The sequence below is a fragment of the Hordeum vulgare genome, chromosome 3H (genome assembly GCF_904849725.1).
Source record: "Hordeum vulgare subsp. vulgare chromosome 3H, MorexV3_pseudomolecules_assembly, whole genome shotgun sequence".
Classification (NCBI taxonomy): Eukaryota; Viridiplantae; Streptophyta; class Magnoliopsida; order Poales; family Poaceae; genus Hordeum; species Hordeum vulgare.
The window spans coordinates 207,014,315-207,040,223 of record NC_058520.1 but is presented as its reverse complement, the minus strand read 5'-3'; the positions used below and the strand labels follow the sequence as shown (position 1 = coordinate 207,040,223).

Sequence of the window (25,909 nt, the reverse complement as noted above, 5' to 3'; positions counted from 1 at the left end):
ACGCATCCACTCCAAATGCCTTAAGTATGCCGCCTCGTCAGTGTCGGGTGTTTGATCATTTTCAACTCTATGTTGTCTCTGAGCATTCCAATTGATGACAGTCTTATTGCTTTGCTGGTTTGTCCTACAAAGCATTAGAATACTATATCAGTTTCATTTTTTCATGTTAGACATTTATCAACAGGAGAAACACGTGATACAAAAGACTCACTTATGTAGCTTCACACTTGTCTCGATGTAATCCGGCGGGGTGCGTTGTTGTACCCCGAACTGCTTTGAAACACGATGAGGAAGATGCCACTCCACCGCATAAAAGCATATCATCGGGCACCGCACACGCCAAAGGTGCTGGTCACGAAGGCACATGTTGCTCAGAGAGAACTGCCTAAGTACCGTGTACGGCCTCCAATTAACCTACATAACAACAAGTCACTCAACCATCCATGAAAAAATCAGCAAATTTGATAAAGCATTTACCTATTCGTAAGTTAGCATGTCAATCTCGCTTATGTATGCCTTATACCGCCCCATAGCCGCGATATTCGTCCATTGGACATTAGCCCATGTGTATGCGATAGTGGGGTATCGCTCCTCATCCCCGTCAAACAGTTACTTCCAGGGTTCTTCCGGAGCAAGGTTGAAGTTCCGGCCAATAGGGATACGGTCCCACATCCAAACCTGTAGGGCCCAGACAAAACCTTCAAGACAGGACGTCGGCTTACTCCTCATACATGCTCCATCCAACTACAGATTTAATAAAATGAAAATGCATCATATCCCATTGAATAAAATGAAAATGCATGATATTAAGCCATACCTGACGGTACAAGAAGGCTAGTGCCGCCGAACCCCAACTCCACTTAACATCCCAGTCACGAAGAGGATCCAAGAACATCCATGAGGCTGTGTCCCCAGTGCCATCCGGAAACACCACTTGGGTCAAAAGATTCCAGAGATAAGCTCTCGCGAACCTCTCCACAACAAGCGGACTAGCATCCCTTGGGCATCTATGAAAATGTCTCTGTATCCAAGAGAACAACACACCGGATGGCGTAGGATCCTTCCTAGTTTCATCAGTCCATGGCTCGGGTTCAACACCAACCAATGCTGCGACCCGTTGTCGCCACCCATCTGACCTAACCTTCCCTGTAAGAGCCCTGCCCTCAATAGGAAGCCCGGTGATCATAGCAATATCCTCCAAGGTTATGCTCATCTCACCAAGAGGAAGGTGAAAAGAGTGTGTCTCCGGCCTCCAACGATCCGTAAGTGCGGTTAGGGCCGTGGCGTTCAACCATGGTGGTGTGCCTTTAAACTTGAGCACAAATTGAAGAAGATCCATTCTTCTAAAATAAGGCTCGTAACGAGGGTCATATACATGAGTTTCATTCGGGTTGTGCCCCGTCAAACGAAGTAGTGGAGGAACCTAAACAAACAAACGCATAATTTGTTAATTGACTCAACTTGTCAAAATATAAAAATCATGGAGTATATACAAATAATCATCAACACAATCATAATTACCTCTCATCTTTCAACTAGCACCACACGATGCTTCTGCTCGTAGTACTCATCAAGACCCGGATATTTATCGGGCCGAAACATCCTACATAATATGAACAAAATTCTTACCGGCCTCTTCGAATAATATGAACTGAACCTAGGCATAAACCTAATGCGAATAATACGAACAAAACCTAGGTTATACCTATAGCCACCAAAAACTACACCTAGACACACCATAACTACACCTATTAACAATCACAAAATAAATTTTACTTCAAAACATACGTACACCTAGTGGAAAAAATCTACACAAATACAAAATCATTGCAAAAACTAATCGGAGGGATTGGAGGAGCTAACCGACCTCTTCGATTTGCCCCAGAGAACCAACAAAACGGTTGGGGGAGGAGGGAGATCGAAGGGGGGGATCTGGAGGAGGAGGGAGAGCTTTTTCGTGGAGGAAGAAGGAAAGGACAGGAGGTGGACGAAGGGGCGCGCGGGGCAGTTACATATGATGCCTGCAACGCCAGCCTCTTTGGCGTTTCTGTTAAGGCGTGCAACGTCCAGTAGACTGGCGTTGCACATGAGGCCTGCAACGTCAGTATACTGGCGTTTCGCATAAGGCCTGCAACGCCACAATTTCTGGCATTTCCAAAAGGGTTAGAACGTGAAATTCTTTCGAGACGAGTTCGTTGTGTGATTAACTTGCACCCCTAGGATGAAAACAGTGAAAAAACCCTTTTTTCCGCGCATAGCTCTCCACTACCACCACACACACCAAATGGAACCGGAGCTCAACCATGCATATGTGTATGGCACCGTCCTCATAGTGTTGGACGACGACGTGATAGAGGATTCCGACGCGTCGGCCGCAATGGCAGGCAAGGGCCAATAGCCGTCTACCACGGCCAACTACAACGGGATAGAGAATTTTGACGCACTGGCATGCATGTCGGTCAGCCACGGCTGACGATGATGATGATGACCCCAAGTTTCGGCCTACGATGCAGATGGTCATCGCTCTGTCCGTCCAAGAATCGGACTTCGATGTGTTTCTGTGTGATGAGGATGAGCATCGCCTTAGTGTCGGTGTGGGACAACCTTTCACATTTGTGGATTCCATCCATAATATGGCTAGGGATCTGAAGCGGCAGAAATGGCTGGGGAGTGCATAGAGGAAGTGGCTAAGGAAGAACTCAGATGTAGTAGGAAAAAAGAGGCAGGAGCTGGACTAGAAGGTGACAGAGCAGGCCACCGCATGCCTTTCACCCGCGTTGGATGCTAGTGCATGCATTGTAGATGCGGCAGCTGCCCTAGAAACAGCGGCCACGGCGAACAGGGACGTAGATATTGCGAGAGCGACGTTGGTGTGTATCCCGATGGCCCACTTAGACGCCACTACAACTACGCCGACGACGATGGCTGCCCTGGGGAATGCCACCTCGACGAAGGTAGCTTCGTTGACAGCGGCAAATCTGGTGAGAGGCGCCGCGACCACTCCACCTGAGGTATCCCCGCCACCGTGGAACAAGTGGAGCTCATCGACTTGATGAGCACCTCTCAAAACTACTTCTATGTCGAGGAAGGTCATGACAATGATTGAGGCTCGGAGTTTGTATGCATCCATTGCATAGAAAATATTTTATGTAGTTCATATTCATGTAAATTGAGGAACTATTTGTAAATTACTGAGTTATGAACTAATGTCAACTAATCCGCTGCAAAATAAGGAATTTTGTGGTGAAAATAGCCAAATGTTTTTGTAATTGTTTGTGGGCATGTGGAAATTTAAGGATGAATTTCATGTTTGCGTCTAAAAAAGAGGATGAACCGGGTGAGATGAACCTACCTTCAGCAATCAAAGAAACAGCTACCCGCCTTGAGCGATCGAAAAAATTGTGATTTGGCGGCATATGTTTACAATGTACGCACTTTATTATGTTTGGCCGTGTGCTATCTTGGTTGCTCCCGCCCTACTTTAGTTCCTTCACAAAAAGTGGGAGCGGTATTTCAACTGCCACCTTCCGTCATCCACCACCGACCCTATAGTAAAATTTCAGTTGTCGAGGCATTTGAACTGTCACCATCCCTCGTCCACCTCCATCTCCACCCACGCCATTAATACTAAAATTTTCAATAGTGGCCGCACATCCACACCCCCCCACACACAGTACACACAACACCAACCCTCGCTCCCCTTCCTCCCCCGCTTGAACCCTAGCTGGCCCTTGTCGTCGCCTTCCACCACCAACCTCACTCGGTCTACCTGTGCATCGTGGCTAAACAAGTTCAGGTTACCCACCAATCTACATACACCGCCGTTGCACAAAATTTTTAGATGAGCCAAGTGGTGTCCCTTTCCCCCAAATCCCCGTCCCATACTCTAGAGAGTCGCGGCCAAATCAGCCCGGCTACATATCCCGTGGAGCTCGAGGAGCATACGAGCAAAAATAGGTCTATCATGCCCTCTTCACTGTACGCTGGCGAATTGGGCGTCGTTCGTGCCGACCCTTCGATCCCAGAGGAACACCTCAGCTCGGAAGCTGGTGAGGACGTTGACTGTGTTGTCATGCCGAAGGCTTAAAGTCCGCGGGCTCGTGTATTCGTGTATCTCAAGAGAGCCGGCTAAGACATCAAGCTCGTCAAAATCAATGGCTTTACTCACGCCATGCCACAAGTTAAGTGGTCCACCGGCAACGCATCTGGTTCAACCACCGTCGATATCTTCAAAGGCCCCGCCGATGAACTCCTCTGCCTTGCGGTAATGGATTTGTAATCCTTGTACGCCATCAAGCCCCTTTTGTCTTTCTGAAGGAAACTCTCTATGGGTGTGGCTTGGGATCCTTAGCTCCAAAGTGAAATCTCATCAACCAAGAGAAGGGCACACACTACCGCTGTTATAAGGGGAAACATCCCATCTGCGAAATCGGCGAGCGCACCCTGGGCACCACAAATTACAAGTGGAAGGAGCCCCTCCATGACAAGTGAGGTAACATACTATTTTGAGATAGCCCTCTCGTACCCATCGTTGTAGTAGCTTTTTCCATGCCATAATCATGAAGTTTTTAAACATTTGTCATGCTTTCAAGAAGATGCCTTGATTTTCTATATCTGATTGTTAGGTTGGTTGCATTGAGTATTTGTCTAGTTTTCAATGGCTATATTTGGTTATTACAGTGAGCATCTGTACCTTGTTTCTTTCAGTTATTCACAATGTGATGTTCATTATGTGCAAGTATGAATTGTGCAGTTCAATTTCATCGATACCACCTATTATGCCTTGTTTTGTTAACTAGTGCCCTTAACTCCTGACTTAACATTCATGCCTTGTTTCTCTAAATTTGGCTGTCACATTGGTTGAAGTGATCATTTGTCTTGTTTTCAAGCAGATGCCTTGCTTTTCTATATTTGGTTGTTAGGTTGATTGAAGTGAGCATTAGTCTAGTTTTAAAGTAGATGCATTGCTATTCTGTATTTGGTTGTTAGGTTGGTCGTATTGAGCATTTGTCCAGTATTCAATGGCTATATTTGGTTGTTATAGTGAAAATATATGCCTTGTTTATTTCAAGCAGATACCTTGTATATTTGGTTGATGTTAAGCTTGTTGTACTTATCATGACTTTCCATGTACTTGCACAATACACTAATGGGACTGGCCTATGTTTCCCACCGAGTTTTTTTCATCCCTCTACTTATTCTCCATTTGTTCCATAATGTAGTGCTTATACATTTTTTAATAGTAAAACTTCACAAACTGTGAACAAATTTATAGAGAATACTATTTATGTATACCACACTACAATGTATACAGTATGAAAGTAAATTTCATGATGTGTATGTTTTCTCTACAAACTTGGTCAAAGTTAGTTAATGTTGACTTCTTGAAATGTTTATATGCAACACATTGTGGAAATAATGGAGTAATATATTACACCATTTTGCAACTGCATTTTACCTTCAAATATTGGCTTGTTGTTTGCACGTACATATGTCCTTGGTAAGATCCATGCATGGGACCTTTTTTCGTGCTGGGCTATGAAACATTCATGTACCACCATCAAGTCAGGAAACTGATAAGGATTGTTAGGGAAAAGAGAAAAATGATACCAATTAGACTATTTGTTTATGCTATATCCAACACAACAGTAAGGTGTAGGATGGTAACCACAAACTCTGTAGGCTTCTGTTAGTACTGCCCATAATGAGTTGTCACAGAACAATGTCTGAATCTTTTTATTTTCAAGTGGTTTCCAAAAAAGTTTACTCAAGACTACCTCGAAAAGTACATGATTGGTGGACATGCAATGAAAGTTAAATATATCATCAAGACTACAATAATTATCGAGAAGTCATAATGAAGAAAGTGAAGGATGGGTGGGCAACCATCACTAGGGGCTAGCCTAGATTCGCGTGTGTGTTAGGCATGGAGGATAGCACAATATGGGCATTCCGCTTCACGTTCTCCAACAACCTGAATGTCTTTTGGCTCCACTACTAGAAAAAAGTCTCTTAGTGGCGCACCTATTTTGGCTATTAATGGCGCACTATAGGTGCGCCACTATTATCGCGCCACTACTAATAAATAGTAATGGCGCACGCCTGGTGCGCCACAGTTAATCTACATAACAGTGGCGCACCACCTGGTGTGCCATTACTATCCCAGATACTAATGGCGCAGCTAAATTGTGCCATTACTAGGCCCAAAAGTGGGCCACTATTGTTACTCCAAGGGGCCATGTGTACCTTGTGCTCTCGGTTACTAATTGCGCACTTTTAGATAATGCGCCACTTGGGTATTTATTTATGTGCGCCACTAAAGTGCAATATGGTGCGCCACTACTATGAATATTAGGAATTATTATTTTTTGCTTTTCTGATATTTGCACTGGTTACAAAATACATTACAACACAGAATATAAACATCACAACATATAAACAACAGATTTATCGAATACAATAGAAGATTAGTCTCTGAATACAATTCATCATATTAGTCTCCTAATTCAAAATACCGAACAAAGTTAGAACACTACAAGTTTGTCTTCACATTACAAGTCGATATCTAAACTACCATCACATAGAAGAGGGTTGTGTTCACAATGAGCATCATCGCGATGAAACTGATCTTCATCCGGTTCCTCCTCCGCTCCCTCCTCTCTCCCGCTAGATAGCGCGTGTATCTAGCTTTTGCCTCCGCCCTAGTGGTGTACCCTTTGTAACTGTGACCGCTGAAACGGTGAACCTGTCTCCGACACTCCTCCCAGTCGTCGTAGGCTCCGGGAACCTCACCCTTGTACATGACATACGACGGCATCTCTATGCACTAGACAAACAAAATGTTAGTAGGAATTCACAGATAATATATTAGCAATATATAAGTATGCAACAAAAGGATCGGAAGACAAAAGCAACCAAACGAAGATCAAACGAAAACAATGTACGAGTGCAACCATATGAAGATCAATCAAAAACAATGCAAGGGCATCACCTTCAATAGCGATCATGGATAGGACTCATGCTCCTGCCATATGCACCATACTGAGGACTCACTGGACGACCATAGTCAGGACTAGGTCATGACCTTCGGTACACTGGGCTAACAGAACGGCGATATGGACTGTCATCCTGCCTTCCATAGCCACCACCACCTCTACTTGGCTTGTCCTACTTGTCACCTGGTTCACTATCATCCCTGAAGGCATACTCAACAGAAATCACCCTGTCCAGTAACTTCCTGCACAAGGGAAAAAGGATCAATCAGGCGTAAGTTTACATTGCACGACTATTTTCAAACAATCCATATTACATAAGCTTATGAAACAACATGAAATACATGTATCAAAAGCTAAACTTCTATAGAAAAAATGTGGAACTGGTACCAACTATCAACATCCCAACTGTTGTCAGATTCTGCTCAAAAACTGAACTTCCGTAGAAACAGGTGGAACTGGTACTAACTACTACCAACATGCGAACTGCAGTCACATTCTGCTCAAAAATTGAACTTCTGTAGAAACAGATGAATGTGGTACTAGCTACCAACATGCCAACTGTAGTCAGGTTCGGCTCACTTTACAAACTCAAAGACAGGTGAAAGTGGCACTTACATCAAATGAGTAGCATCTAGTGCTTTTGAGGCTTCTTCCTAAGTTTCAAATTGCACAAAAGAAAAGTTCTTCCTTATCCGAACATTTGAAATCCTCCCAAATGGACCAAAATGCCGTTCAAGATCACTGACTCTTGTGTTGATTGGGTCAAACTTAATTACAAACAGTGTCTTAGTTGTCTTAGTATTCACTGGTGGTTTACTATAGCCATCACGGTCATCACATCTGGTTCCATGGTGTTGATTGGGTCAAAGTTAATTATAAACATTGTTGCTGCGAGCTATGCATACATTGCTTGCAACTACTTTTGTAGATGACATGGACCACCATATATTTTCAGATATGTATTCCATGCCATAAATTTTACAGAAGCATAGCAAACAGAGACTAACACCCCAATTTGGGGCATGACTAATACTCAGATCCTGTGTACAAATTATGCTTTGTCTAAGGTGCCAAAAAACAAACAGAAATCATGGACCACCATATATATGTTGAGACACTGCCACAAATTTTACAAAAGCATAGCTAACAGAGATTACCAAAGCAAAATTACCATGATGATTGAATCATGGGTTAATACCACCAACATTCACATTACAAATCATCTCTAGAGATCATGCCAGGTGTAAGGTGAAAAGAAACATGAACAAATAAAAACCTTTACCAAACAAATTATCTCCAAGATTGTTCTCTGACCAATTTAAAAAAAAAGCATACTCTAATGAGACAAAACATTACAGGTAGAGTTAAGTTCGTTCTTCCAGCTCTCTACCCCGGAAACTTAGCATACAAACAGATCATCCCCAGGTGGTGAGCACCGATGGGGAACGAAAGCATCCGACCGGCCACGATACACCGACGATGCGCATAGGCGTCAAAACAGGGGTGGCCATCAAGAAATGAAAACCTTATACAACTTGACATAAGTGTCCCACGACATATAATTTTTTTACGGAAGCATAGCTAACAGAGATTAGCGAAGCACTATAATCACAAGAGTTGCATTACTGATTAGTACGGCTAATATTCGGATTTCAAATCATCTGTAGAAATTATACACAGATAAAAAAAGTTAAGAAAACCGTTTATCTCAAGGATTATTCCCTGATAATCAATTCAAAGCTAATAATTACAGGTTAAGTTCGTTGCTCCATCTTTGTGGTCATCATGAAATTGAAACCACATATGGCTAGACCGACATGCAAGCTCACAACTTGACATAAGTGTCACATTCATCAATCAATGTTCCATTTCTTGTATTAGGTTTCTTAAATTAGGTTTCTTGAATAACTGGTAATTTATCTATCAGTGTTCCATTTCTTGTAGATCAGATAAGATCATCATATCACCCCATTTTTCATAACATTGTTCCATGGTTTGCCCAATATGAACACCTGCATAATGTAGTATTATTACTACCTCATTCATCAATCAGCCACAAGTCAACAAAGATGGAATATGAATTAGGTTACACTAACAAACAAGTTATGTTTAGACTAGCAACACTAGTAATCTTTACAAAATCACATGCCCCAAATAACAGTCAGACCTAGGGCATTGTTTGTCTGACAAGTCATGGCAAGAATTATAGCATTTTGAATCACGAACAAGCAATAGGTTGGACATATAGCAATAGTAACTGCATCGATCCATATATGCATAGAAGGACCATGCAATCAATTCGATCCGCGAACAAAGGCGCCAAAAAAAGGACCGCCGGGAGGAAAGGATGGAGAGGGAGGGAGATGGGGAATGGACCTGGCGATTCGGGTGTAGAAGAGCTGCTTGGAGAGATCCTAACACTTTTCGACGGCGGGGGGCTGCACGACGAACTACTTGTTCTTCTTCATGAGGGTCTTGTGGTAGGCGCGGCCGTGCCTGCCCGCGAACCACGTCGCCTCGCAGGCCTTGGCCTGCAGCTGCACCAGCTTGGACCCAGGCGCCGCCATGGATGGATCTGCTGCTCCTTTCGGGACGCGACGGCTCCTGGGAAGAACGGGGATCGCGGGAATACGAGCACGTGAGATCGCGGGAGAGGATCCGGGATCGGGCGGATGAGGGTGAGGGGGGCTTACCTTGGGGGATCGGAGGAGGAGGTGGAGGCGGCGACGGCGGGTTGGTTGTGCCCTCGCGTGTGTGGTTCTTTCTTTGGGAAGGGGCGGCTTTTGGGAGGGCACAGACGAGAGGAGGGGAGGGGACAGAGGTTTTTTCCGTTGGCTTGGAGAAAAGAAAAGGAAAATGCAAATAGGGTGATAAAACCATTGTGCGCCTGGTGTGTGGTTACCAATGGCGCACCTCCTAAGAATGCGCCATTGGTAACCAGGGTTACTAATGGCGCACCTGGTGTGTGGTGCGCCATTACTAGTTTTGAAAAAAAAATTGAAAAAAAATTGTTAGTAGTGGCGCACCATGCGTGGTGCGCCATTACTAGTTAAAACTAGTAATGGCGCACTTTCCCCTGGTGCGCCACTGCTAAGTCTGGGAAGGGTGTGGGGCTAGGACAAAACTAGTAATGGCACACCACACACCAGGTGTGCAATTAGTAATATGGCCATTAATGGCGCACCTATATCTGGTGCGCCACTTCTATATAGCAGTGGCGCACCACATACATGGTGCGCCATTAATGTCCATATTAGATATAGCCATTTTTCTAGTAGTGCTCTCTCTTTACCATTTTTAATACAACTGTGGTTCCATCATTCTTTATTTGTCCCTTCTAAAGTTTTCCTTTTTTGTCAACTGATTCTTATGTACTTATTGAGTATATGTACATGTGAATCTAATTATGCATTCGTTCTTCAACCAATATTTAAACATGATTCAACATGAAATACATGATTTCCTACTTTCAAATTTTAATTATGTGAAGTATGAATGCGGGTATTAAATTAGGGGTAAATTATGCTCTGTATGCCATTACAATGCACACAGTTTAAGAAAGCAAAACATCTGCGATCAAATTCAAAATCACGCATGTTTCTCCTCTTGTGGCGTGTGCGATGAATTTGTGTTGCGCATACGATTAGCCGAGAAATAACGTGTGAGATTAGAAACACCAGCGCACACAGTTACTTATCGTGAAGTGTTTTTGATGGTCTCCTTATCACACATCATGAACTACTTATGATGTAGTGCCCGTCATAAACGTTGGTCAAAGAAGAACGCGTGCGATAGGCCTTCATCCAACAGAGGTAGTACGGATGAAACATTTGGGAAGTATGGATGACACGTTTGGAACATTTCATAAATCAAAAAACATTAATCAAAAGTGTCGCGTGTGGGATAGATTCAACCTTCGCATACAGCTTTATAACGATTAGCGTATGCACACTTATATCCTATCACAAATGCTCATACTGGAACTAAATGTCTGTGATAGTCCTCTAATCATACATGCTTTATAATCATCAACTGTTTGCGATTCTATGCATATTGTAAACGGTGTTCCACATAATAGCGCGAGCGATGTAGTGTGATCTAACACGAGTCGGAAGGATGGACCGTATAGTAAGTACGCCTTATATGAAATGGTTGACAGGTAACACTCATTTGTGATAGATGTGTACATCCCATACGTTTAGTTTTGCCAAACATTTGCGTTCATTGTTCACCATCGCCGGTGGGTTTTCTATGGCGTGTGTGATGGACTCCCCCGTCACTCACACATGATAGGCGACGGTTTGAAACTGCGTCATGGAAATGGGTTAAAAACAGTTTGGATAGCACTTCGCTACACAAGTGGCTTGATCATATAGCTGACATAGTATTTGTGGCAAAGCCACCATTGATCGTTGTTTACATGTTACTGTAGATCATAGAGCATCCTGGTACACTGCCAGAGGCATTCATATAGAGTCATATTGTATAGTAGTTTTTCATATCTAGTTGTAAGTAAATATAAGTGTGATGCTTTTCCTTATTACGAAACTGTGTGAGTGAGGAAAGGATGATGGAGACAATGATTCCACTACAAGTGGGGTGGAGACTCCGAGAAAAAAGAAAGAAAGAAAGAAAGAAAAAACAAAAAAGAAAAAAAGAAAAACGAAAAAAGAAGAAAAAAGAAAAAAAAGGAAAAATATAAATGGGAGAAAAGAGAGAACGGGCAGTGCTACTACCTCTTTTTCAACATTTGTGCTCAAAGTAGTGCCATGTTTTTCATATAGAGAGCCTCATGTTTTGTCACTTCCATATGCTAGTGGGAATTTTTTATTATAGAACCTGGCTTGTATATTCAAATAACGGGCTTCCTCAAATGCCCGAGGTCTTCATGAAGAAGCAAGTTGGATGCACACCCATTTAACTTCAGTTGAGCTTTCATACACTTATAGCTCTAGTGCATACGTTGCATGGCAATCCCCACTCCACGCATTGATATTGATTGATGGGCATCTCCTCGCATTGATATTGATTGATGGGCATCTGCATAGCCCGTAGATCCGCCTAGTTGATGCGACACTTTCTTCTCCACTTTAACCCCCACTACTAGGAAAAGGCCTGCTAGTGGCGCACCTATTTTGGCTACTAATGGCGCACTATAGGTGCGCCACTAGCATCACGCCATTAGATTCTTTTTACTAATGGCGCACCAGGCAGTGCGCCATTAGTATTTCTCATGGTGTGCCATTAGTATCTGGTATACTAATGGCGCACCAAGAAGTGTGCCATTAGTATAGCTCGTGGTGCGCCATTAGTATCTGGTATATTAATGGCGCACCAGGAAGTGCTCCATTAGTATAGCTTATGGTGCGCCATTATTATGCCTCCCAGGGCCATATTTACCCATGTGCTCTGGCTTACTAATGGCGCACTAGTTGACGATGCGCCACTAGTGTGCTTTTGCAGTGCGCCACTAAAGTGCTGAGTGGTGCGCCAGTAGTATGAATATCAGGTATTTATTTATTTTTCTAATATTTGCACAGATTACAAAACATATTATTGCATAGAATATAGAGAGCACAACATATAAACAACAGATTTATCAAATACAATAGAAGATTACTCTCTGAATACAATTCATCATATTAGTCACCAAATTTAAAATACTGAACAAAGTTCGAACATTACAAGTCTCGAGACCGCGATTAGCGAGTTTGTCTTCACATTACAAGTTGATATCGACCATCTAAACTACCATCACATAGAAGAGAGCTGCGGTAATCACGATGAGCATAATCGCAATGAAACTAGTCTTCATCCGGTTCCTCCAACACTCCCTCATCTCTCCCGCTAGATAGCGCGCGTATCTAACTTCCGCCTCCGCCCTTGTGGTGTATCCTTTGTAACTGTTACCGCTGAATCGGTGAACCTGCCTCCGACACTCCTCCCAGTCGTCAAAGACTCCGGGAACCTTACCCTTGTACACGACATACGACAACATCTCTATGCACTAGCCAAACAAAACGTTAGTAGCAATTCACAGAGACATACAAGTTCATTAAAGTTTAATATTACAACTATAACAACACGATTCATGGTCCTACTAATAAATAGCATCGATTACATATAAGTTGAACGACTGTCCAAACCAAAGAGACATACAAGTTCATTAAAGTTTAATATTGCAACATGAATTAGTAGCAATTGAAGGGAACGTGGATGAAGCCGCCGTCTTTCGTGATGGTCATGAAATTGCGGTCGTTGTCAGCCTGCATTTGTAGCGTTGTATCTATCTCACTATTGGACAACGGAGATTTGATGTAGAACTGCCCCGAGGTATGAAGGACATCTTGATGGATGATTTCCCTAAACTCCGACTGGATGCGGAAGAATTCTTGTCAGATGTCCGCATCCTGGATTGCCAACAAGTGTGCGGCCCAATCTTTTAGATCATTTGGTAGCCAAAGGTGATCACTGTCCCGTATGATTGCCCGCATGTGATGGAGGGCGTAGTAGGCATCCTTCTGACAGCTAGGTGGCTGCTTGACGCAGGGGAACATCGTATTGTGGGTGAACACGTGCTTGCCGTGCCTAAGACTTGTCCTGCTGAAGGTGCCTCCAGATATAGCGTAGCCGGGAAGAGCTTCATCAATAACTTTCTTGATATTTGTGTAGTCTTTTTTCAACTGACGGTTCAAGTCAAAATACGTGGCCGTGGAATATTTCGGGCTTAAGAGGATGAGTGTGCAACGTGTGTCACTGCACAAAACACGGAATGTTAGAAAAAAAAGGATGATCAAAATCTAAGAAATCATATGTTACGGGGCGATGAGGGGATAACTTACCAGGGAAAGTAAGGCACGAGGAAGTTATCCTTATCTGAGTTTGCCAGAATAACGCCTTCGAGGTATGAACTCACGACTTGCCGGTCCCCAGCGCTGCCCAAGATCTTGGCACGCATATAGAAGGGGTCGACTATCACTAGGTCCGGCGTCTTGTCTCTAATGATCCGCATCTCCATACTCAGCGAAAATAGCCGAACGAAGGTGTAGTGCAGCGGATGAAGGTTAAACATAGCGAAGATGTCAGCAAACCGCAGGACGATCATACCCCCGAGGGCGCTATCGACAAATCCCTTTCCCTCTAGCACCTTGGACACGAAAATCGGGTATGCCACATTATTCTCGGAGAGACGCCGCTTCTCCAAACAAAGAACACTGTCATGCAGACTCCGCATAGCACCGGTTGCAGCATTGAGTAAATTAGTCGGTAGCATCGGCCTACCCGCCACATGCACCCTCCTCGAGATAGCATTAGGTGAAGGTGGCCCGTGCAGAGCATGGATCGTACTCGGTGCCGGCTGGCTCGCACCCTTGTTAGTCTTTCTTTTCCGTCCCTTCTTCTGCTGACGTAATGGGATCCAGTTCTGCTAAGAGACCACCTTCTTGAGTGTGTTGAGCTCGGTGAAGGCGGCAGCTGGAGGCGTCTCCTCAAAACTAAACGCCAGAAAACGCCTGTTGCAATTGGGTTTCTCCGCGGTACCAGCTAGATCGCGGTCGTCTTTTGGAGCGTTGGGTTCTTGAGAAGGAGGCCCCAAGAATACCTCACCATACCCATGTTCGGAGAAGTACTTATCGACCTTGGTAGATGTACCATCGTTGTCGTCGTCCGGATCCTGTGCCATATGCATGTCCGGATCCTGTGCCATATGCATGTCTAGTAGCGTTGAGGCGGTCTTGCCATGGCTTGGCGCTGGCACGACAGGCGGTGTTGTCTGTGGGGTGGTTTCCCCCGCCGCCAAACGAATCTGGCTCTTCGGCCAAAGCAAGCCCCAGCTTAAGCAGGCGCTGAGGGTCATCACATCATCTTTGTCGGCCCCAACGGGGTGGAACAGAGGTAACAAGTCATTGTAGCCTGGCAGCACCCGAACCAGTTGAACCCTATACGTGGTGGGTGGCATCAGTTTACCGTGGAACATGGGGTTGCCCGGTTGAATGATTCTGCCCTTGGCGACATCGATCAACTCGCCGCCCACGAAGTGCAGGAGAGTGCATGGAACGTCGGCGCTGGCGCCCTGTGAAAACATGTAGGGCGTCAGGGGATGCCCAATCAAAGGCAAGGAGATGAAGTCATCGGCCGAGAGAGGTTTAGTTACCGTGATGGTGTCAAGCTCGGCTAATGTTGAGGCACCACCAATGGCAGGCATGCAAGTGACGGAGCGGCCGCTTGCTGCCGAGGTGCCGGCCGGCGTATTCTTCGCACACCCGGGTGCATTAATAAGGTCCAATGCCCGTGCCTGCGCCGGAGACACCAATGGAGCCCGCGCCGGAGACACCAATGGCGCCGCCTGCACGTTGTGCGAGTTGCTGGCCGTGAAGCTGGGAACAGGGGGCGGCCCCTGTTGGCCGCCCACAATCCACGCCTGCAGCCCCTCAATCAAGGTAGGCACAATGGTGGTGATCACCCCTCCCACTTGGTGTTGCACTAGCTCTTGGACCATCTCCGGAATCCGCGCCACTTTTGCCATGAGTTCTTCAACCTCGCGCGACTGGATTTCCAAGTTGGTATTTCTCTCCTTTCGCCCACCAGCGTTATAGTATGACGACCATTTCGTGGACAAGCCTTTGCCGGCCACACGACCAACTGACGACGGCTTACTGGACTTATCCTTGCTTTTCATTATGTTAAACGCCCTATTTAAATTGGTGTCCCAATGGGAGCTCTGAGACGACCCCGCGCTACTGCTTTCAGTGTCCTGCGGAAGGAATGAACCATTTAGAAATTTGGCTTCATTAATTAGAATGCAACCATATGGAGCTAATTACGTGGGGGTGTATTCCTTACCAGAACAAGCACAAGCGCCCTGGTCTTCGCATCCATGGTAGGCTCCTTTTTTACCGGGTCCACCTTGTACCGGGCCCTGACATAGTTCCTGGTCTGCTTGTCACCGTATTTCTCGAAGCGGGGTGGTAGGCCTTGCTCGGCACGCTCCGCGTCCTCCTTGTCCCATATAGGTTCCGCCACTCTGTAACCACCGGGACATAGTTGGTGGACCCCTAAGTTCAACTCCCGCATTTATTTCCCCCACGGACTTGATTCCGCGGTTGCCTTGCTCTCGCACTTGATCTTGAACTCCTTGTAGTCATCTTCGCTGATCGAAGGATTTTTCGCCTTGATCTTCTCATAACTATCACCTTTGTCAATCATTTTCTTCACCACGCTTTGCCAAGTAGACAGGGCCTTGCTCATCTTCGTGAGGGCGGCACTGTTCACTTTATTCCTTGAGAGGCATGTGTTTGCGACGTCACCGGGGAACTTGTATTGTTCGTGCAGCTTCGTGAAGAGGAGGTTGCGCAAATTCCCTCGGTCCTTATGCCTTAGGTTCTCGGTGTTGATCAAGACAGTGCTCCGGAGAATGCACCCGAGCTGAACCCCGTACCCCTTGACTATTTCTTTGGGCGCCGTTGGATACCCGTCGGAGTTCACTTCAGTAAATTCCTCCTTTACGGTGTTGAGCACGTTCGTGCGCCGGTCCTTCTGTTGCCTCTTCGATTAGCTGCCATCTTTGCTTGCGCTGCCATCATCAGTGGTGGCATCCTCGGCGGCACCATCAGTGGTGTCATTCCCGGCGCCACTAGGGGTTGTGTACTCGGGATCGGTGTCTTCCCCGGTGTCCTCATAGCGGCGAGGTTCTTCCTCCATCTCCTCGGACAGCTCCCAGAATGCCTTGCCCGAACCGCCGGCCTCATCGTTGTGGGCCATGTTTTGCACTAAATAGGAAAAAAGTTTGGTAAAAAACTTGGTTATTGTCAAGGAACAAGATCATGGTCTCATCATTTAGGGTTTGTCGACACCGAGGCATCCTAATAGCCAGGCTTTTATCATTTAGGGTTTTTCGACGCCGAGGCACCCTAAAAGCCTAAGCTTTCATCATTTAGGTTTTTATCGACACCGAGTCACCCAAAAAGCCAAGGTTTTATAATTTAGGGTTTGTCGACGCTGAGGCACCCTAAATGCTAAGTTAAGTTTTCATCATTTAGGGTTTATCGATGCCGAGGCACCCTAGGTTGACTGATATATATGGGTATCTTCTAATAATATACCCTATCAAGAAAAGGGGAGGAGAAATCTAAGTTGGGCCCAATCACTTGGCTCTATTGCCACCTATGGTTTAATGCAGCAAGAATAAAGGTGCAGTTGATCCTACTTAATTAAGTACTAATATACCCCGGCCCATGCATTAGTTGCAAGTACCCCATATGTCCTATTTTTAGCAAAGTCATGCTAAAATTCACGAAAAATTTCAGCATGACCTTTGCTGAAAATAGGACATATGGAGTACCCGAATTTGCCGGAACGGAAGTTAATCGACATTCTAGCAAACTCAAGGGCCTCTCAGGGTACCCGCAAAATCATCACGACACGATGGTCGGAAACAAAACCCAGCAAACTAGCACCACAATGTGCCTCTACTTTCATATGGCTGAAAAGGACACATACCATATGGTCCTCTGCTTTCATATGGACAAAAATAGGTCACCCAACAAAAAATCATCAATAGTTTAGCAAGTCTGTACCCTCAAGAATGAACATATAGCCATATATGTTGTCCCCCCATAACATACAGAAATCAAAATCAGCTCAACTTAGATGACTAGCTAACTCATTTTTCAGATAGCAATATCTGTTGTCCCCCCATTGTACCTGAAGAACTAGCGACTGCTGCTCCTCTGCCCATGCTGCTGATGCTCCTCTTCCGCTGATCCAAGTGACTGTGCTGTGCAGCTGCTGATTAGAACAATTTTGCTCCTCTGCACTTTGCAGAAGGTAATTCCGTCAGAGTACTGTACCTGAAAATTAATGAAGTTGATTTAGTGTTAAAATTAGGCATGCGTTAAGTATGACAACGCATGTAAAATAGTCATGTACTGTTGCGTTATTACACATAGTAAAATAGTCATGTACTCTTGCGCATGTAAAATGTGTTTGGAACTTGGAAAAGCTTGTTGTGTGGACAATGGATATATCTCTTGTACATTCATCATCATTCCATAGGAGACCATTTAATAGAAGTTGTTTGCTAATCGTGAGCACTATTCTTTTTATAGTAGATAATACTGCAGAAGCATTATTCAGTATCACTAGATGATGTTGCCTGATAAACACAGGCGTAATAGCAACATGCCGATTCGGATCAATTGTACTTGAACACAAAATATTGGTCTTAAAGTCAAGAAACAGTTACCCTTACAGGACCAGTTTTTAACTAAAATAAACATCAGGTCTTGCGCAAGACTAGGCCACAAAACCCTGTGACAAGATGACTAGCCGGAACCATAAATTACACTAGGGAACACCCAGAGGCTACTTAGTAAACTGTAGTCGCAAGGGTACGCACGACCATAGAATAGGTACTGAATTGTTTTTTCTTGCACTGGCTGACCAAGCTCAACCGCAACCCACGGTCTTCAATAGGGGCGGGCCCACCTCAATTCAAGGGTATTCAGTTGAATACCCATTATTTTTGGCAAAAGACTAGGTACATGTTGTATATATACAGTGTATGTACAAGGAAAAACGAAACCGTGAACACTTTGTACAGTTGGTCAGTGTTGCTCATGCATTTTCTTTTGATCTTCCAAAGGTTGAGGGGCCCAAATCACCTGAAGAGATGATAACAATTCTTCAAAGAGTTGTTGAAGAGTGCACTGCGTCCCTTGTTGCTGCCAGGATTGAAGCTGAAGAAAGACTAAACAGTCAAGTTTGCGTGAGGAACAAGATGCTGCTTACAGAGCTGCCCTTGAAGCTGATCAGGTATGACTTATGGATCCTTCTATAGGTTTTTTGTTTGTGCTTTGGTTATAAAAGAGTATCCATGCCTGTCTAATGGTAAGAAAGGAAGGTAGGTCAGATGTTGTAATAACTCCTTGGTTTTTCTTCTCTAAAAGGCACCATGCCTTCATAAGGATCACATTTGTAAGTTCATTGTTTAAGGTGTTTTGATGATAGCACTTATTTAATCACGCAATTATGACCAGGCCAGGGAACGCCAAAGGAGAGAGGAACAAGAAATACTTGAAAGAGAGGCTGCGGAGGCTGAGAGGAAGCGTATAGAAGACGAGGAAGCACAAGCCAAGGCAGTCCAAGAAGCAGCTGAAAAGGAAGCCGCTCTTGCAAGGAGACGTCAAGAGAAGGCAATGGCTCTTGACGCTGAGCCTGAGAAAGGGCCTGACGTTACTCGCGTATGTTTAACGCTCTTTGCACGTTATCAACAACCTTTTGCCAATTCTTACTCTAGTATAACAGGAGCAGAACCACATCTTTCTGCTTTTCAAGCATTTTTCTTCTTTTATTGATCACCAAATATCAGTGTAGTACCTTATGCTGCATTTATCTTCCTAATTTGTTACCCCCTATCCATATTAATTATCGCTCACTTGGTACACCTTTAGTAACTTTCTAAGGGGCTAGATAGGGACACATCGTTCCTCATTTTGATATTATCTATGTATACGCGACCTGCATTATCTGAACATGAGTTATATGTTGTTACTTGATAGTAGTAGTAGTGGCGTCATAATTTTATCACAAGTCTTTGAACTAACTCCGAGCCATGCTCACAATTCTGCAGGTTCTTATAATATTTCCAACTGGAGAGCGCAAAGAAAGGAGATTCCATAGTTCCGCCACCATTACCTCCATATATGACTATGTTGATTCTTTGGATTGCTTGAAAGCGGAGAAGTACAACCTAGTTTCTAATTTTCCGCGGGTAACATACGGTCCCGAAAAGAACTCCCAAACGCTCGTGGAAGCAGGTTTGCACCCACAAGCAAGCCTATTTATCGAGATACAACAATGAATGTCCCCAATTTTCCAAGTTATATGTACTGAAACTGGCAAGTATAGGTGCTCCTTTTTTACTCTTTTTGACAAACAGTGGGGAACTTCCAGCTGTATGACAATAAATTTCTAGACTTGTTTGAAGTCAATTCTAGATTGTTCAAACAAGATAATTTCCAAGGTGATACTTGAATGATTGCTTGGCCACATTCACTTAAAACGAATTGTTCTTGCAGGCTACATATGAGGACATCAGCACTCATTTTCAAAGCATCAACGATCGCAAAGTTATTGTGTATAATTTGTAAGTATTCTGATCATTTGCTACTTTTCTACCCTCTATACATCATAAGTTTCGAGTAAAGGGAGCCACCCAGGCCCCAATTGCATCAATAAATCGGTGCACAACACAAAACACGCACCCTAGGCCACCCCAGCACAGGCCAGACACTGAAACAAGAACTATTACTTGTTTTAGCCTCAGAAGCAAGGGAAATTGAATATTTTTTTGTTTATAATGCTACTCCTCCAAAGGCAAAGTAATAATGAAACTAGGCTGAGTATTTGGTATAGCACCACACTTCGAGCAATATGCTAATTTTGAGGTAACGAAGTGACAACCCAACAAGCCATGTGATCGATAAAAATAGCTAACCTTGATGATGCCCCTCCATAGTATATCCTCACTGGTGATGTATCTGAAAGGAAAAGGATGTGCCCTTGATGAGGATTCATGAAGATAAATGGAGATTGCACAACAGATAAACTATTCAGACTCAAATAACAAAACCTTGCATATCACCATACGAACTAAGCTGCAATTTACAATCAGTGTGTACACATCTTCCACCGCCCTGGCCGTCCTTCCAGGCATAGCTCCCCCCTATGTGTACTCCCAAGGTATATAATCTATTTACCTGGCTATTTACTGGTGCTTCTCTGCAGGTTTGGAGGAAGGGGCGCCGCCGATGGAGAGGACGAGGACGGCGTGGGTGTTGCAGGGGGACTTGAGGTGGCGGCCGAGGAAGGTGAGGTCGGGGAGGTGGTGGCCCTCTGCGGCGGTGGAGCTAGGGTTTGGGGAGACGGCCGGTGCCGCTGGGCAGTGGAAAGGGGGTAGGGGGAGGCTGCGGGAGAAAAGAGGAGGGGGCGTTTGGGTGCGCGGCTTCGGGGCTGGAGCAAACCCTAGCGCCGCGAGAGCTCCGTGGGCTGCGTGGACGAAGATGGGGGAAGGGGTGGGCGGGGTTGAGGGCGCGCGAGGGAGGGCAGACCGAGTAGAGGCGCGCGAGGGCAGCCGGGTTGGGAATGGCGCACCCCGAGCGGTGCGCCATTAGAATCTTTTTTATATAGTAATGGTGCATGTACATGAGGTGCGCCTTCTCTACCTTGTTAATCTCTGAAGTAGTAGCACAGTGGTGCGTGGGTTTTGGTCCTAGCAGGAGGTGGTATATTTTTTTGATGTTTGCAAGTAGATGCCTATGAATGGAGTTGAATCTTGTGAATACGTGTTCTAGTGGTAAGTATGCCGACGACGACGGTGGTGGAGCGGGGGAGGGTGCAGGGGGTGCTCGGCGGCGAGGGGGATCTTGCGAGGGGGAATAGAGATCGAGATGGAGGGGGATCAAGATCGAGTGTCCTCATGAATATTCAATATTTTTTCATATTGAATATGAAAAAATATCATCAAATTTGAAAATGTCGAAATACAATCGAGAAATGAAGGCTACAATTTAAATACAATCGATCTTAGCCAGCTATCTGTTCACAATCTTCTTGCCCTTATTTTGCATAAATGGAGTTCTTCTCTTGAACGGATGTCCTTTAGGCAGGGTGGTCCTGCTTCTTCTTGTGGTGTATGCTGCTACATCATCATCATCGTCATGTTCCATCTTCAGGTCGCCGTACTTGTCGAAGTCTTGCTCATTGGTCCACTTGGGAAGCCAGTACCCATGGCTCATTTTTCGCGGTGACGTTTGCGCCCGCGGTCTTGGATTTCGCTTCGGGTATAACCATGTTGGTGAAATACCGGTCTTCTTGTATGACGCTCTTGGCCCATCTGACACGGAACATCGGGACCTTCTCTGCAGCGTAGCTCAGCTCCCAGATCTCCTCGATCCTTCCATAGTATCTGTCCTTGTTGTTACCGGTGTAGGATTCCATCGTTACACCGGAGTTCTGATAACCATCGCTCTTCATGTCCTTTCCTTCTGTGTAGAATGTGTAGCCGTTAATATTGTACGCCTCATACGTCATTAGGTTGTGCTCGGCGCCCTGTGACAAGGCGAATATGAGTTGTTCTTCCGCGGAAGAATCCTCATGTAAAGCGTACGACAGAAGCTTCTGCTTGAACCAACGCGTGAAACATGAGTTGTGCTCTTTGATTATATCTCTGTCCGTCCTTTGTTGGCCTCGGTCATTGTACGTCTTCTCAATAAAGGTTTTGTGCTCTACGACCCAAGGATCGACCACGTCTATGTGTTGTAGCGCGACTAGGTTTCCTCTTTCAAAGTCGGCGAGTCGACCCTCGAAGTCGACATGCATTTCGCGGCGACCCTCACGGTGACCCCATCCAGCGAGCCTGCCGAGGTGCCTGTTGACGGGCAGACCAACGGGGTTCTCGATGCCTAGATAATTCGTGCAGTAGGAGATGCACTCTTCGGTCAGAAAGCCCCTGGCTATGCTTCCCTCTGGACGTGACATGTTGCGAACGTATCCTTTGATGACACCATTCATCCTTTCGAACGACATCATGTTGTGCAGGAACGTCGGCCCGAGTTGGATGATATCCTCCATGATATGGACCAGCAGATGCACCATGACATCGAAGAATGCGGGCGGGTAGTACATCTCAAGCTCGCATAGTATGACCACGATCTCTTCCTGTAGCCTGCTGAGTTGCTTCACGCCAACCGACTTCCGGGAGATGACGTCGAAAAAATTGCATAGGCCAAATAGCATTTCACGGACGTGCGCGTCCATGATCCCACAGATTGCAACTGGAAGTATCTGCGTCATCAGCACGTGACAGTTCTGAGACTTCATCCCTCTGAACTTCTACTTCGTTGAGTCTAGGTACCTGCTTATCTTCCTCGCGTAACCGTAAGGAAGTTTTACTCCTACGAGGCAGGTGAAAAACTGATCGATCTCCTCCTGACTTAGAGTGAAGCACGCGGGAGGGAAGTCATTTCCGGTGTTCTTGGCCTTTTTGCCTTTGCAACGACTTTCCATGTCCTGCTTCGCCTCATCATCATCATCATCATCATCATCATCATAATCATTATTAGCGTGAAGCTCCTCCCTGATGCCCATTGATCTCAAGTCTGCCCTTGCTTTTGGTCCATCTTTGGTCCTCTCTGGCATGTTGAGCAGGGTACCAAGCAGACTCTCGCACATGTTCTTCATGATATGCATGACATCAAGGCTGTGAGGCCCACGGAGGATCTTCCAGTACGGCAAGTCCCAGAAAACAGACCTAGTTTTCCATACCTTCAGCAGCGGCTCGGGCGCCTTTCGCTTGTTTCCCGGCTCTGGCGCCTTTACCGGCGGTGGGCACTCTTTCCAATTTTTCAACAGCTCGTATATTTCCTCGCCACTCCTCATAAGGGGGCGTCTTCGGGGTTCGGTTTCACCGTCGAACAGATCATTGCATTTTCTCCATGAGTCATCGTCGCGAAGCCACGTTCGGTGTCCCATGAACACGGTTTTTCAAGACCCAGGATCTCTATCTAGCTGGCGATACATTGTGTCATCCATGCACCTGACGCATCCAGAAAATCCATGGACCACCTGCCCCGCGACATATCCGTAACCGAGATAGTCGTGCACCGTCGTGAGCAGTGCGGCTCTCATAGGGAAATATTCTTTCTCTGCGGCGTCCCACGTATTGCCTGGCATTTTCCACAGGGGGTCTAGCTCCTCTTTCAGCAGCCCCAGATACAGACTGATGTCGTTCCCTGGTTGTTTCGGCCCTTCAATTAGCATACTCATGTGAATGTACTTCGTCTTCATGCACAACTAGGGGGAAGGTCGTACATCCACACAAACACATGCCAGGTGCTCTGTGTGCTTCTCTGGCTGCCAAACGGATTGACTCCATCGGTGCTCGCGCCCAGCACGATGTACCTTGGATCGTCCCCAAATTCTAGGTATTCGAAGTTCAACGCTTGCCACTGGCTCGCATCCTTAGGGTGACTCAGCATCTTGTCTTTTTTATTTATCTCCGAATCATTTCCGTCATCTTCTCGCTTTTTCTCCTCCCTATCCGCGTGTCAACGCCAGAGCTTTGCTACCTTAGGGTCCGCGAAATACCGCTGCAGACGAGGAGTGATCGGAAAGTACCACACCACTTTTCGAGGAGCTTTCTTCCTCTTCTTGTATTGACTGACGCCGGACACCGGACATATGGTAGACTCTGCTTGCTCGTCCCGATAAATGATACAATTGTTCATGCACACATGGTATTTCATGTGCGGTAAATCCAGAGGACACACGATTTTCTTCGCCTCCTCGAAACTGGTCGGGCACTTGTTCCCCTTGGGAAGACGGTCGTGCCAGAATGACATGTTCTCGTCGAAGCATGCGTCGGTCATTTTGTGTTTTACCTTCATCTCCAGAGCTATGAGCGTTACTTTCAGGCGGGTATCCTCGGGCCTGCATCATTCATACAATGGAGTAACCGCGTCTATCTCCAGTTGATCCAGCTTGGCTTTCTCTCGGGCGGCAGCACTTGCGTTATCCGTCTGCTTGAGAAGCAGCTCTTGAATATGAGGGTCCTGCACCCAGGCCATCGATGGTCCATCGTCGTCTGCTCCGGCATCTTCATCTTCATGATCATGCCCTTCGTCTGCTTCGGCATCTTCCTCACCATCATGTCCGGCATCTTCTACATGATGACTGTGTCCTGGAGATTCTTCGTCTTCTCGCCCGCCCTCGTCGCGGTTGTCTTGCTCATCCCCTTCCTCATATCTTTCCCGGTCCCCATGGACAACTTCATAATCATCTTCGTCACCTTGCCACCGATAGCCATCCATGAAACTACGCAAGAGCAGGTGGTCTCGCACCTTTACGGAATCCGGGTCCATAAGGCTCTTCAGCTTGCATCTTTGACACAGACATCTTATCTCCGTCTCGTTCTTTTGAAGCATCTCGGCCTTCGCGGAGCTCAAAAACCTATTCATGATGCCTTCGGTCATCATGCGGACCATGTTCGCCTGTGGGGTAGAGCAAAACGATATTTTAGAACCAAATTTTTTTTGGCATGACTTTGCCTAAAAATAGGACAAAAAAGAATGCTTAGTGCCAAATTCTCGCCGAAATGGAAATGAATCAACATTCTAGGAAAATATTGGCAACTATCGCATTTCAAATATCGGTACCTGCAAACACAAGCATATATGCAACACAACAAACATATGCAACACCACAAACATACGTAGATCTAGCTAGGCCATAAAAAGTGCATGTGCACGTTGTTGGAGGGAGAAAAAAGTAGATCTACAACATAAAATCTTTCCCCTTACTTACCTATCAAAAAAGGTAATTTAACCACTTAATTTGGGTGAATCTACGATGCAAATGAGGTGAGGAGGAGGAGGCACCCGAGACAAGCTTGGAGGAGGAGGTGGAGAGAATGAAAGTGGGGAAAGTGAGTGTGGTAGGTGGTTATCCAAAATATCTAGCTCGTCCTAGGTTACTAACGGTGCACCACCTACATATGTGCCATTAGTAACCCTGGTTACCAATGGCGCACCTTCTGTGGTGCGCCATTAGTAGTGCTGCAAAAAAAACAAAAATAAATTATAGTAGTGGTGCACCACCAATAGATGCGCAAGTGCCAATTGTTGTTTTCTGCATGATTTTGGATTTTCAGAATTACTATACCAAACGGAGTCCGAATACACCAAAACTTTTTGATGATTTTTTCTGGACAAAATAAAGACCTGCAAGCTTAGGAGGAACATCAGAGGGCACACGTGGTGCCCCCAAGTCAAGAGGGTGCGCCCAGGGCGGGTGCCCACATCTTCACGGCTTGGGGCCACCTCCCAACTCCTCCATCCACGTTCTCCATCCTATAAATT

At 45.6% G+C, this 25,909-nt stretch overlaps 2 pseudogenes; one reads left to right on the top strand and one right to left on the bottom strand.

The window, feature by feature from the left end:
- Nucleotides 1–6,774: 6,774 nt before the first annotated feature.
- Nucleotides 6,775–9,562, bottom strand: LOC123441630 (annotated as a pseudogene).
- An 8,993-nt stretch (nt 9,563–18,555) lies between these two features.
- On the top strand, nt 18,556–19,875 carry LOC123441629 (annotated as a pseudogene).
- Nucleotides 19,876–25,909: the final 6,034 nt, after the last annotated feature.